Genomic DNA, 15,529 nt, shown 5'->3' with positions numbered 1-15,529 from the left:
AGAAAGCTGGAATAGCAATTCTCATATCAGACAAAATAGATTTTAAAATAAACACTATTACAAGAGGCAAAGAAGGACACTACCTAATAATGAGATCAATCCAAGAAGATGATATAACAATTGTAAATATTTATGCACCCAACACAGGAGCACCTCAATATATAAGGCAAATACTAACAGCCATAAAAGGGGAAATCAACAGTAACACAATCATAGTAGGGGACTTTAACACCCCACTCTCACCAATGGACAGATCATCCAAAATGAAAATAAATAAGGAAACAGAAGCTTTAAATGATACATTAAACAAGATGGGCTTAATTCATATTTATAGGACATTCCATCCAAAAAGAACAGAATACACTTTCTTCTCAAGTGCTCATGGAACATTCTCCAGGATAGATCATATCTTGGGTCACAAATCAAGCCTTGGTAAATTTAAGAAAATTGAAATTGTATCAAGTATCTTTTCCAATCACAATGCTATGAGACTAGATATCAATTACAGGAAAAAAATCTGTAAAAAATACAAACACTTGGAGGCTAAACAATACACTACTAAATAACCAAGAGATCCCAGAAGAAATCAAAGAGTAAATGAAAAGATACCTAGAAACAAATGACAGTGAAAACATGATGACCCAAAACCTATGGGATGCAGCAAAAGCAGTTCTAGGAGGGAAGTTTATAGCAATACAGTCCTACCTCAAGAAAGAAGAAATATCTAAAATAAACAACCTAAATTTACAGCTAAAGCAATTAGAGAAAGAAGAACAAAACCCCAAAGTTAGCAGAAGGAAAGAAATCATAAATATTAGATCAGAAATAAATGATAAAGAAATGAAGGAAACAATAGCAAAGATCAATAAAACTAAAAGCCGGTTCTTTGAGAAGAGAAACAAAATTGATAAACCATTAGCCAGACTCATCAAGAAAAAAAAGGAGAAGACTCAAATCAATAGAATTAGAAATGAAAAAGGAGAAGTAACAACCGACACTGCAGAAATACAAAGAATCATGAGAGATTACTATAAGCAACTATATGGCAATAAAATGGACAACCTGGAAAAAATGGACAAATTCTTAGAAAAGCACAACCTTCCGAGACTGAACCAGGAAGAAATAGAAAATATAAACAGACCAATCACAAGCACAGAAATTGAGACTGTGATTAAAAATCTTCCAACAAACAGAAGCCCAGGACCAGATGGCTTCACAGGCAAATGGTATCAAACATTTAGAGAAGAGCTAACACCTATCCTTCTCAAACTCTTCCAAAATATAGCAGAGAGAGGAACACTCCCAAACTCATTCTACAAGGCCACCATTACCCTGATACCAAAACCAGACAAAGATGTCACAAAGAAAGAAAACTACATTCCAATATCACTGATGAACATAGATGCAAAAATCCTCAACAAAGTACTAGCAAACAGAATCCAGCAGCACATTAAAAGGATCATACACCATGATCAAGTGGGGTTTATCCCAGGAATGCAAGGATTCTTCAATATATGCAAATCAATCAATGTGATACAGCATATTAACAAACTGAAGGAGAAAAACCATATGATCATCTCAATAGATGCAGAAAAAGCTTTTGACAAAATTCACACCCATTTACGATAAAAACCCTCCAGGAAGTAGGCATAGAGGGAACTTACCTCAACATAATAAAGGCCATATATGAGAAACCCACGGCCAACATCGTTCTCAATGGTGAAAAACTGAAACCATTTCCTCTAAGATCAGGAACGAGACAAGGTTGTCCAGTCTCACCACTATTATTCAACATAGTTTTGGAAGTTTTAGCCACAGCAATCAGAGAAGAAAAAGAAATAAAAGGAATCCAAATCGGAAAAGGAGTAAAGTTGTCACTGTTTGCAGATGACATGATACTATACATAGAGAATCCTAAGGAAACTACCAGAAAACTACTAGAGCTAAACAATGAATTTGGTAAAGTAGCAGGATACAAAATTAATGCACAGAAATGTCTTTCATTCCTGTACACTAATGATGGAAAATCTGAAAGAGAAATTAATGAAACACTCCCATTTACCATAGCAACAAAAAGAATAAAATACCTAGGAATAAACCTACCAAGGGAGACAAAAGATCTGTATGCAGAAAAGTATAAGACACTGATGAAAGAAATTAAAGATGATACAAACAGATGGAAAGATATACCATTTTCTTGGACTGGAAGAATCAACATTGTGAAAATGACTCTACTACCCTAAGCAATCTACAGATTCTGTGCAATCCCTGTCAAGCTACCAATGGCATTTATTACAGAACTTGAACAAAAAATTTCACAATTTGTATGGAAACACAAAAGACCCCGGATTGCCAAAGCAATCTTGAGAAAGAAAAACGAAGCTGGAGGAATCAGGCTCCCTGACTTCAGACTGTATGACAAAGCTACAGTAATCAAGACAGTATGGTACTGGCACAAAAATAGCAATATAGATCAATGGAACAGGATAGAAAGCCCAGAGATAAACCCACGCACATATAGTCGCCTTATTTTTGATAAAGGAGGCAAGAATATACAATGGAGAAAAGACGGCCTCTTCAATAAGTGGTGCTGGGAAAACTGGACAGCTACATGTAAAGGAATGAAATTAGAATGCTCCCTAACACCATACACAAAAATCAACTCAAAATGGATTAAAGACCTAAATGTAAGGCCAGATACTATAAAACTCTTAGAGGAAAGCATAGACAGAACACTACATGACATAAATCACAGCAAGATCCTTTTTACCAACCTCTTAGAGACATGGAAATAAAAACAAAAATAAACAAATGGGACCTAATGAAACTTAAAAGCTTTTGCACAGCAAAGGAAACCATAAACAAGATGAAAAGACAACCCTCAGAATGGGAGAAAGTATTTGCAAATGAGGCAACTGACAAAGGATTAATCTCCAAAATTTACAAGCACTTCATGCAGCTCAATATCAAAGAGACAAACAACCCAATCCAAAAATGGGCAGAAGACCTAAACAGACATTTCTCCAAAGAAAATATACAGATTGCCAAAAAGCATATGAATGTTTGCTCAACATCTCTGATTGTTAGAGAAATGCAAATCAAAACTATGATGAGGTGTCACCTCACGATGGTCAGAGTGGCCATCATCAAGGGGTCTACAGACAGTGGATGATGGAGAGGGTGTGGAGAAGGGGGAACCCTCTTGCACTGTTGGTAGGAATGTAAATTGATACAGCCACTATGGAGAACAGTATAGAGGTTCCTTAGGAAACTAGAAATGGAACTACCATACGACCCAGCAATCCCACTACTGGGCATATACCCTGAGAAAACCATAATTCAAAAAGAGTCATGTACCACAATGTTCATTGCACCTCTGTTTATAATAGCCAGGACATGGATGCAACCTAAGTGTCCATCGACAGATGAATGGATAAAGAAGATGTGGCACATATATACAATGGAATATTACTCAGCCATAAAAAGAAACGAAATTGAGGTACTTGTAATGAGGTGGATGGATTTAGAGACTGTCATACAGAGTGAAGTTAAGTCAGAAAGAGAAAAACAAATACCATATGCTAACACATATATATGGAGTCTTAAAAAAAAAACAATGGCTCTGAAGAAGCTAGGGGCAGGACAGGAATAAAGACGTAGATGTAGAGAATGGACTTGAGGACACGGAGATGGGGAGGGTAAGCTGGGACGAAATGAGAGAGTGGCATTGACATACATACACAACCAAATGTAAGATAGCTAGTGGGAAGCAGCCTCATAGCATAGGGAAATCAGCTCTGTGCTTTGTGACCACCTAGAGTGGTGGGATAGGGAGGATGGGATGGAGACACAGAAGGAGGAGATATGGGGATATATGTATATGTATAGCTGATTCACTTTGTGATAAAGCAGAAAGTAACACACCATCATAAAGCAATTATACTCCAATTAAGATGTTAAAAAAATATGATATCATTCTAAGAACAATATGATAATATATTTGAGAAAGTTGAGGAGGACATATAGATAATAGCTGGTCATGTTTTCCAGGAAACGGATCTTTTTCCATGGCTTTGTAATTAGGCTGTAATGATAATGTGTCAAAATCTACTTATTATTAAAAAAAAATACTTATTTGGTTTTTAAATCTTTACAGATATTTGATTTTAAGATTTTTAAAAAGTAACTGAGAAGTAATCTAATGATTTATATGGTGTGTAAAAGGAAAGATAAATCATTTATTATACAAGTTATAATTTGTCTTCCTTTTAGAGAATATTAGCCAAAAGAGGTGTGTGTGTGTGTGTGCGTGTGTGTGTGTGTGTGCGCGCGCGTGCACGCCATCATTTTGGGTGTTTTGAGGCAGTCCTATTGCCTTTTACACTCACTATTTAAATGTTGTGGTTTTCAACTCTTACTGCGTATTAGGATCCTGTGAAACTAAAAAAATCCTTATGCCAGGCAGCACCTCACCTCAGTCTGAATTTCTGAGTATAGAACTACATATCAGTACAGTTTGAAGCTTTCTAAGTTGAGAACCACTGCTAAAATGGCATGACTACTTTGTAAAGCATTTACATTTTGTACACATATAGGTAATAGCATGGAGGAAAATGTTCCTTCTCCTAAAACAGAGGAGAGGTTTTTGGAGGTTGATAGTAGAATGATTATTGATATTTTAGGGGTGACCAGATAGATCATAATAAATAAAATATAGGCTGAAATAGAATTTCATCTAGTGTTCTTTTCTTTAGCAGTGACTTAAGTGAAATACCTACAGGAAGATATAAAACACCCACAATTCACCTGGCCACTTGCACAGTTGTTTTTTTTTTTCCTTGAATCCAGCTGCTAGCCAACTTGTGACCTGAATCTCGATGATTAATAGCTTTTATAATATTTTCTTAGCTAGTGTAACTTCAATTGCAATACTTTTTCTTCTAATGTCTTACCCTTATAAAATAGCACTAAACTATTTTTCTCAATAAATTCTACTGACACACGGTCCCACAGATTAATTATAAATTGCATAGAAGTACTGCCCTTTGTCAGTTTTAAATGTGTAGCTTTATCTTCTCTTTCTCCTTGTCTTTCCAAGCTAAATGGAATTAGGAGCTTAAAGAAACCTGGTTAACGTGGAATCTATTTCTATTCTCTTATTTTAAACAATAGTGCCATTAATTTTCATCCTAGACTCTTTGTTTTCTCCGCTATGTTCATTTTTATTATAATTAAAAAAAGAATCATCTCTATTTTTACAAACCCATTTATTTCTCAACATTGTATAAACATCTTTTTAGGGAGTAATTTTCTTCAAATGTTGTGATAGTTTTTACCTGGTGGGCTTTCTCCATAAATTTAATTGGGAATACCAAACAACTTTTTCTTTTCTTCATCTTTTTTTTTTTTTTTTTTTTTTTTTTTAAGGAGAAGATGAAGGGGAAAGGGTATCAAAAAGGGACTTTGACAATCATGGAAATAAATGTCAGGTCACTTTGCCACGGGTACTTTAAAACACCCCAAGGTAGATGGAAAGAAGAACTTTAGGGTTTAGATCATTTATCACTGAAATTATAATGCTGGCACAGCTCCGCAAATATTTCCTTACAAGGTTTCATAGACATTTCGCGATAAATGTCTTTTGTTAAGATGGTCTTAGGTCTTATAAAGCAGAGTCTGTATTCCAAGAGGAATTCTTTTGCAGTTATTTAATAGTGTTCCTTTCACAATGCTGTCCTTCTCCATACTTTTTGTTCCTATTGCAATACTGGTATCTTTGACCAGAGGGTAAAGACAGCTAACACTGAGTCTTAACTGTTCCCTCTAAACCATTGGGGACAAAAAAGAAAATATGGCCTTAGAGGGTTATATTTAAGTATAGGGACTATCATTATTACTAAGATGCTGACCCTGTTACTGACCCTTTGAAAGAGGGTGAAGTAGGATAGGAAAATGTGGAAAAAGCAAATTGGTTAGACATAACAAAGCCCTGCCTGTAATCCTGATGAAACTCTACAATAATAATAAAAGATAGAGCCAGTCGTGTGTTTTTGTGGTTCAGGCAGCTCTTGGGATGGTAGGATTTAAGAGATAGCTTGGGGAGATCCCAACTTTTCTTTGAACATCTCCCTAATACTTCCTGAAGTTCTAGCACCAAGGAGAGAAGTAGTTCTTACTGGAATCCCTGTTTAGAGTTGGAGGTTGTTGAAATTATAAATACAGTTTTGTGGGAATGTGCACATGTGTGTGTTTTTTAAGAAGCTCTATAGCTTTCATCAGAGCTTTATGTGTCCATAAAGATTCTACTTAAAAGCAGATGTCCATAGTATAGTTTTATTTATAATTTAGTGTGAATTTGGTCAAAGTGATTTTCTTCTGGATAACTTATTGACATGTGCTTATTGAATTTTTTTTTTTAATTGGAGTATAGTTGCTTTACAATGTTGTGTTAGCTTCTGCTGTACAATGAAGTGAAATCAGCTATATCAGTATATCAGCTGTTTGTGTATTTTGGAGATTAACCCTTTGTCAGTTGCTTCATTTGCAAATATTTTCTTCCATTCTGAGGGTTGTATTTTCGTCCTCTTTATGGTTTTCTTTGCTGTGCAAAAGCTTTTAAGTTTAATTAGGTCCCATTTGTTTATTTTTGTTTTTATTTTCATTACTCTAGGAGGTGAGTCAAAAAGGATCTTCCTGTGATTTATGTCAGAGTGTTCTTCCTATGTTTTCATCAAAGAGTTTTATAGTGTCCGGTCTTACATTTAGGTTTATTTTTGTGTATGGTATTAGGGAACGTTCTAATTTCATTCTTTTACATGTCGCTGTCCAGTTTTCCCAGCACCACTTATTGAAAAGGGTGTCGTTTCTCCATTCTATATCCTTGCCTCCTTTGTCATAGATTAGGTGACCGTAGGTGCCTGAGTTTATCTCTGGGCTTTCTATCCTGTTCCATTGATGTATATTTCTGTTTTTGTGCCAGTACCACACTGTCTTGATTACTGTAGCTTTGTAGCACAGTCTGAAGTCAGGGAGCCTGATTCCTCCAGCTCTGTTTTTCTTTCTCAAGATTGCTTTGGCTCTTCGGGGTCTTTTGTGTTTCCAAATAAATTGTAAAATTTTTTGTTCTAATTCTGTGAAAAATGTCATTGGTAATTTGATAGGGATTGCATTGAATCTGTAGATTGCAGTATAGTCATTTTCACAATATTGATTCTTCCAATCTAAGAGCATGGTAAACCTCTCCATCTGTTTGTGTCATCTTTGATTACTTTCATCAGTGTCTTACAGTTTTCTGAGTACAGGTCTTTTACCTCCTTAGGTAGGTTTATTCCTAGGTATTTTATTTTTTTTGTTGCAATGGTGAATGGGATTGTTTCCTTAATTTCTCTTTCTGATCTTTCGTTGTTAGTGTATAGGAATGCAAGAGATTTCTGTGTATTAATTTTGCATCCTGCAACTTTACCAGATTCATTGATTAGCTCTGTTAGTTTTCTGGTGGCATCTTTAGGATTTTCAATATATAGTATATCATGTCATCTGGAAACAGTGACAGCTTTACTTCTTCTTTTCCAATTTGTATTCCTTTTATTTCTTTTTCTTCTCTGATTGCCATGGCTAGGACTTCCAAAACTATGTTGAATAATAGTGGTGAGAGTGGACATCCTTGAATATTTTTTTAAAGTAGGATGGAGATTAGAAATTTTCTAGCTAAACTTTCTTCCATTTTGTAGATAAGCAATTAACACTGAGATCTAAAACTACAGCTTAGATGTCCCCAAAGTCATGTATTTTTTTCCCAGAAACCCAGAAGGTGGAGGAGTTTTAGGTGAGAGGTCATACAGATATTGGGACAGCTGGACTTGGGTCAGGCACCTTAGGCTTTAAGTACCTGCCTGGAGGGTAGCATGACGGTGCTATGTAGAAGGCTCAGGGAGTGAGATAGAAAAGGTAGAAGGTAGAAAAGGTGACATGCAAATGAAGTTGGAAACGTAACAAAACTGAGCTTTTCCTAAGATATTTTTCACAGCTTTTGGTCATCTGTACTAGAGGAAATTCAGATTGCATCCCCAACAGAACTTTACTATATAACATGAGTCTTAGTTTTTTCTTTTGCATTCTTTTATAAAAACTTTGGAGATTTATCATATGCTTTTTCAACCCTTAGCTATCTGCTACCTAATATCCTAATGACATATAATAGCAATCACTTTGTCACTTTTCATTGGTGTAATATTTAAAACTATTTAATGCCATTGTAATTTGTGGATTAATTTTATATATATATAGTTTTAAAATTTATTTATTTTATTTATTTTTGACTGCCTTGGTTGTTTGTTGCTGCGTGCGGGCTTTCTCTAGTTGCGGCGAGTGGGGGCTACTCTTTGTTGCAGTGCGTGGGCTTCTCATTGCGGTGGCTTCTCTTGTTGCGGAGCACGGGCTCTAGAGCACGGGCTCTAGAGCGCAGGCTCAGTAGTTGTGGTGCACTGGCCCAGTTGCTCCATGGCATGTGGGATCTTCCCTGACCAGGGCTCGAACCCGTGTCCCCTGCATTGGCAGGCGGATTCTCAACCACTGCGCCACCAGGGAAGCCCCCAATTTTATATTTTAAATAACACTCTGTAATCTCTAGAGAAGGGATTATTAACTGTTGCTTTTTTTTTTAATATGAGGAAACAGATATAGGGTGCTTATAGTCTAGAGGCTCAGGTTTTAGTGAAGGAGAAGAAACAGAAGGAGAGAATTAATAGCAAGAGCATGTATGTTTAGCTAGTCCTCAGTTTGACAGTCATGATTTCTCTTGTTCCTTAAAAGCGATCACTCTTATTGTTTTAGTTGCCAGAGAGGGAAACCAGAGCGTAAATCTGTAACTTGTCAAAGGTCCCATAGGCAGTCAGTGGTGAGGCTGGCCTTCAGCTCAAGCCCTAGGATTTGAGAATGTTCCTGTTTTCCCACTTGGCTGTATTGCTTTCCTCATCATTATCCCCTGTAATGGGTGCAGTCTGTGTGAGGGCCAATGAGAACCAGAGTTAGGGCAGGGGTTGCAGAGAGGGTGACATTGGAGCTGTGTCTTGGAGGATGGGCAAGAGTTCTTCTGCCTTAAGGAGCAAGAGGGCATCTTCATCTGAGGGAATGCCCTGAGCCATGGTAGAAATTGCTTTTTCAGAAAGGCAATAATGCCTCACAGTTAGGGCTTAGGAGACCCCTGTCCCAGGGTTCAGCACGAAGCTGCATGTGATTGGTGCAATTCTGAATTCCTTGCTGCCTTTTCAATACCCTTTCACCATAATTTTTATCCAGTTATGTAAATAATGAAATTTTTGTCCAGTTATGTAAATAATGAACTCTTGGAATTAACCCTACAAATGACACTTCCTGAGGACATAGTTATTATCGTTTGTCCACTTCTTTTGCCCAGACTTTACTGGCCCTTATTTAAACATTCAGATTCTTGTCTAGTACATAATTTCAAGAATTAATCTGTGAAACATTTATTTGGGCCTACTATGTGTCTGGGTCCCAAGAAGGTTCTGGGGATCCAAAATTGTTAAGTCTTGCTATCCAGGAGTTTTCGTGACCCACATTTTTATGGCTAATGCAAATGCAACATTATACATCATTGTTTTGACAAACTCAAAAAATTGATATTTGTATTTCTATGAATGTTCATATGTAGCCAGAACTGCTGTAAGACATGTCCTGTGTTTTTAAAATATTTCCAGTTCTTTATCTTGGTAATAACCAGAGAAATATTAAGTTTTCTTGAACATAGATAAATCTTTGCATTCAACAGTTTGTAGTTGAATTGTAAAATGGAACTCATAAGAGAACTGATTGATATAGTGGTTGCTTACTGTAACAGTTTTCAGATGCCATGGCATTTTTGCAGCATGCTGCAGACTTGAAGACAAATGAGAAAATAAAATAATAGTTGAAAACACTTGCAGCTGATATGAATGTTGAAGGACAGTAACACATTTCAAGTCATATAACATACCAGATTGTTAGGAGACAAATGTTGTTTTTAAAATATTAGTGCAGTATAGGTCTTAGATCAATCTTGAATACTTTAAAATTCTTTAAATTATGTATGTACTAGCATTTGATGTATATGCCTAGAAAATTGACATTTTAAAACTCACTAACTTTTACACAGAAAACACACTCTTATCAACTTGTCAAATAGAAGCTAACCTCACAGTGACCTATTTAAAAACCCCAGTCAGTTATTTATCATAATGGGAACAAGACACTAGTCAAATAGAACTACAATATTTATTACTTGAACTTTAAGATTTTTTATATTCTCTAATGGTTTAATTGATTAACTTATTACTTTTAGAAGTCTTATGTGCTTAAAATTTATGTATCGTGTTAATTACAGAGACTGCAAATTTTCATAGTCATAACTATCTTCCTAGGAAAGATGCATGGGATGAATATGGAAATTAAGAAATAAGAAAATGGGGATCAAGCTGAAGAAAAGTAGAATGGCTAGAGTTGAAAGATTCAGACATTGGAAGAGGGAAAAGAAGGCATTGATGATTTCACTTGGTGTTTCTGGGAGGGTGCGAGTTGAAGAGAGCAGAGGATATGGGCTGTGTGGATGAGGGGCTGGCTGATTCAATGACAGTGGAAGATGCTGCCTACTGCCAGCGTGGGGGCAGTGTAGGTGAAGAACACTCCCCAGTGCCGGGGAATCAGGATGGGTAGGCATTACTGACTGAAGGGACGGAGAGAAGGAATGGGCCTTTATTCCTGAGTGTCAGGTGGAGTGGAAGGGGCTCTCTGTGAGAACTAATTTTAAGCCCAGAGAGGCCGGTGTTTACCAGGCTTCACTTTTTTCATATCCACTTACTGCTTCACGGGAGACTGAAAACTCTTCTAGGATGTGCTGATAGTCCCCAGATGAACACAGAAAACAACCTTCAAGAGCATGGACATTTGAGAATGGACTTTGAAAGCAGCCCTGCATTTCTCATAAGATCTAGACTCTTGTTCTAACCCGCTGCTCTCAGCTACAGGACCTTGGGCTTAATTTTCTCACCTGCAAAATGGGAACAATAATTTTTCCCTACTAGCGTCATGGGATTACAATTTATATGAAAGGGCTTTATAAATCCTGAAGCGGTGAACAAGAAGTATCGTATTATGATGATACAAAAAAATCAGAGCCAGGTTACCTGAGAGGATAATTATATGTTTATGTTTCTCTATACCCTCTTTTTTTATTTGTTTGTTTTTGCAGAGGTGGGTGGAACAATGGAAAAAATTCAGTTTTAGCTCTCTTGAACCCCTTTCTTAGAGATAAGCCATGAAAATCCACTGGTTCTTGAAGGCACTGCGTATGGAAGTTCTGTGTATGTAGTATGTTACACCATGTACATGCTCCACATTTTAATATGGGTACAGGTTACAGATCTATATACAAGTGGAGAAATATGTTTAGAAGGGTATACACCAAAACATTACCTGTGGCTTTATTTGAATGGTGGGATTAGGGTGATTAAAAATTGGTTTCCTTCCTGGTTTGTTTCTTCATGTTTTCTAGATTGTCACTAGTTATATACACACGTATGTAACACACACACACATACACATAAACAGATGTAAAATTTCATGTGGAAACTGTACTCTGGCAATTCAGAGTTTGCTTCACTTGCTAGGTTAAGGTTGACTAATACATACATATGTAAATACAGAATTTACTATTTTAAAAACATTTACTGGAAGACAAAACACCTGGCAGAAACTGGTGACACTGTGGGACATTATGTGATACACATTTATATAAAGGAAGCTGTGTTTTACATGGATAGGTCTTACTCATTTGACTTGCTACTCATACACCTTATTACACACTGTCCTGGACCATTTCTCTTGGAGATTTCTACTCTCCACTGCTTGGTGGTAACACTTATAAATAACAGATTTGCAGGATAACACTTTGTATTTCCTTGCCTGTGAGTTACCACAGTTCCTGGTGTCTGTGGCCCTGTCCTGGAGCAGTTTGCCCTGCCATCTCCGGTGAAATGCCTCTCTGAATACCATTGGCTTGTATTTATTGTCAAACTTTTGCTCAACTCTGACCATGCAATCTAGCACCACACAAATCCCAGAGAAAGACATCATGGCCTCTCAGTTATGACCCTTAGATGATAGAGAAGACAAGACACAAAAATGCCACAAAAAGGAATGGCACAGGTGAGAAATTATCGGTACTGTGTTTCTTTGTTTTCATCATTTCTTCCCAGTGACATTGCCACTGGGCATTTTGAATGGAGTGGACCAAAAACGTGGTAAGAAAAAGCAGAAGAGTGGTAGGTGATCAGAACTTAGTGAGATGTGTGAAAGCAGAGAGTGATGGCCTGATGTATCATCTCACTCTTCCAGTTGACAAACTGGCCTTGGCCTGTGTTTAGTAGGAAGTGTGAAAGATGGAGAAACAAAATGATGCTAATGGTAACTTTTTGGGAAGTAACCCTGGTGGAAAAGAGGGATCCTGATCGGTTTTATAGACATTAGAAATTGGCCAACTGCCATATAAATTTGTGTGTGACTTTGTATTATTTTAAGCCTTGCTTATATTTAGCCAAAGCATTTTCACTTTGAATCACTAAGAAGGAAGCAAGCATGATAGAATTTTCAGATTGTTAAAACTGCTTTAAGTCCTGATGACTGGTTCAGCCTTAACACATGTCTGCAGTATGTTCTGACGTATTTTCATTCAGATACCTCAGGGATATGAATCCCATTTCATTTACCTATCACCTAGCTGCTCAATTAAGCTTTTGTTCTAGTAGCATGTTGGTTATGCGGTGTCTTAGAAGGATATTTAAGCTGGAATCTGAGTGCAACCAAGTTTTTCATTTTTTTGTTTTGTAGTGTTGGGTGCTATTCATGTACATACAACGCATTCCCATAAAACTCGCATTTTGTATTTACAGAGAAATTTCTCTTGAGAGTTAAGGTCTTGTAAAACATTCTCATTCTACAGCATGAACGAATTATTATACTCAAGGGCATTGAAAGTGAAGTGTACTGAAGAAAAGAATTTTTTCATTAAAATGCAGTTTATATTGATAAAACAGATTACTAACATTTGATGAAATGTGAAACTTGGAGCTCCTCATATCACTAAATCGCCAGTCAGTTTATTTTGGCAAGCGGAACCAGTATGTAACACATAGGGGGCCAGGCATTTTTACCTGTTAGCATTGTATTAGACTAAATTGTCTTTTGGTAAAGTACTTTGAAAAAATATATAGTATCTGGGCCTTGATAAGCAGGCTGTGGTAACTAGGATTATTAGAAAATAAAAGCTGTTGTGTTATCAGTTTGGGCACATTTATCAATCAGTATTTTAAACATTGACAAGTGGTAATTTAATAGGGAATGACCCAGTTGGCAGGAAGTTCTAATGACAGATGATGCAAACTCATTTATCACTAAGGGGCTCTGCTGGGCTTCTTACCTTTCTCTGTATTGTGGCTCATATTTTCCAAGTCTGGGATATGAGAAGCCACAAAGTGCACCAAGCCTGAAACCACTCCCAAGGAGAGAAGAGCATTAACACTTTAGGAGCCCGCATCTTTGAAAAGGCTGCTCCAGGTGGGTGAGTCTCAATTTAAAACATAGGTGAGATTGGTACATTATTAGCAATGTGTGGTATTCTATCTACTTAGATTTTTATACAGGAGAAAGTAGGTAGATGAAATTTTGAATGAAGTATAGGAAGAGGTGATTTAGAATTTATTAACATCATGAAAAAGACAAACATTTTAATGAGAAGTCTTTTGTTATTAAAATAGCTTCCCCCTCTATAATTAATGCATCATTTCTCTCTAGCTGCTTTAAAATTTGTTTTCTTTGTCTTTAGTTTTCGAAAGTTTTACTATGATGTGTCTTGGCGTGGATTTTTAAGAGTTTGCTCAGCTTGAATCTGTAGGTTTATGTTTTTTGTCAAATCTGGGAAATTTTCAGCCCTTATTTCTTTGAATGATCTTTTCAGCCCTACCCTCTTTTCTTCTTCTGGGACTCTGATGACACAAATGTTAGAACTTTTGTTATAGTCCCACACATTCCTGAAGCTCTGTTCATTTTTTTTCCCCCACTATTTTCTCTCTGTTGTTCAGATTGGCTAAATGATATTGTTTCCTCTTCAAGTTCACTGATTCTTTCCTCTGTCTCCCCTACATTCTGCAGTTGAGCTCATTCTTTCAGTATATTCTGCTTTCAGTTCTAAAATTTCTATTTATGTCTTCTATTTCTTTGCTTTTTCTTTCTTTCTTTCTTCTTCTTTTTCCAAAACCTTGTTTCACTTGTTTCAAATGTGTTTATAACTGTTGGCTAGATCATTTTTATGTTGGCTGCTTTAAATCTCTCTCATCTCAGCGGGCATCTTAATTGTCTTTACTCATTCAGCTTGAGATATCCTGGTTCTTGGTATGATGAGTAGTTTTCAGTTGAGACGTGGACACTTTGGGTCTTGTATTATTAGATTCTGAACCTTATTTAAATCTTGTGTTTTTGCAGGCTCCTCTGACACTACTCTGGTGGGTGATGGAGATGCCCCCTCATTACTGTGAGGTACGGGTGGAAGTTCAGGTTCTCTACTCAGCCTTCATTGACCAGGGTTGGGGGGAGGGCTCCTTGGGGGCTTTTTACCACTGAGCTATGGTGAGAGTCACGACTCTCCATTACCTCCCCTCTGACACCACCCCAGCAAGTTGATATCAAAGTCCCGGTTCCCAATCTTTGCCTTCTCTGACACTGCTGGAGGTTGGGTGTGGGGAGCAGGTTGCTATAGCCTAGCCAAGGTGAAAGTCTAGGTTTTCCACTTGGTCTTTGCTGGCAGGGGTGGAGCCTCAGTGTTTACTGTGGTGTTTGTCTGGAATAGTATGGTTATTGTCTAAAACTCTGTCTTACTGGGCTCCCCTTTTCTGCTCCTTTGGCTAGAGAGAATAGGCTTTCCTTGGGGCTGTTGTCTGTCTATGCCCATTGGTGTTTCCAGGCCACTGGCTTATCAAGTATCTAATCTGGGATATATCAGTCAAAAAACAAAAGCAAAAAAACAAAAAACAAAAACAAAAACAGGGAACTCGCCCCTGTGTCATTCCTTAGGTTCCAAGTTCTCTAGCCAGTCTGCCTTCTTTCCACCTTCCAGAGTCTTTCTATGTTTGTTTTACATGTAATGTCCAGTGTTTTTAGTTGTACTTACCAGGAGGAATACGGAAAAGTATATCTGTATCATTTCCCCCAAATAGATTCTACAGTAGGATATTTTGGTACTTGTATCTCATAATATAGCAGAGGTTCTTGATATTGGCTTCATCTGTTGAATCACTTAATTATTCTGAACTGGAAAGCCTTGTGCAGCAATCCTAGGAATTTCAATCTGGTATAAGACTGTACCAATGTGATACTTTCTTGGGATAAGGAATCAATTTGGTTATTTCCTATTTGAACATAATTGACAAATAGTAAGCTTTTGATACATAGATCCGTTTAAGATTGAAAGTTTATTTACAAC

The 15,529-nt window shown here is 37.0% G+C and overlaps 1 protein-coding gene across 11 annotated transcripts in view; it reads left to right on the top strand.

The window, feature by feature from the left end:
* The window catches only part of GTDC1 (glycosyltransferase like domain containing 1), a 424,521-nt gene that overhangs the window by 198,469 nt on the left and 210,523 nt on the right, over positions 1-15,529 (top strand). The window lies entirely within an intron of this gene.

This window comes from Balaenoptera acutorostrata, chromosome 8 (assembly GCF_949987535.1).
Source record: "Balaenoptera acutorostrata chromosome 8, mBalAcu1.1, whole genome shotgun sequence".
NCBI lineage: Eukaryota > Metazoa > Chordata > Mammalia > Artiodactyla > Balaenopteridae > Balaenoptera > Balaenoptera acutorostrata.
Note: the sequence above shows the minus strand (reverse complement) of the source record. Positions and strands in the feature narration are given on the sequence as shown.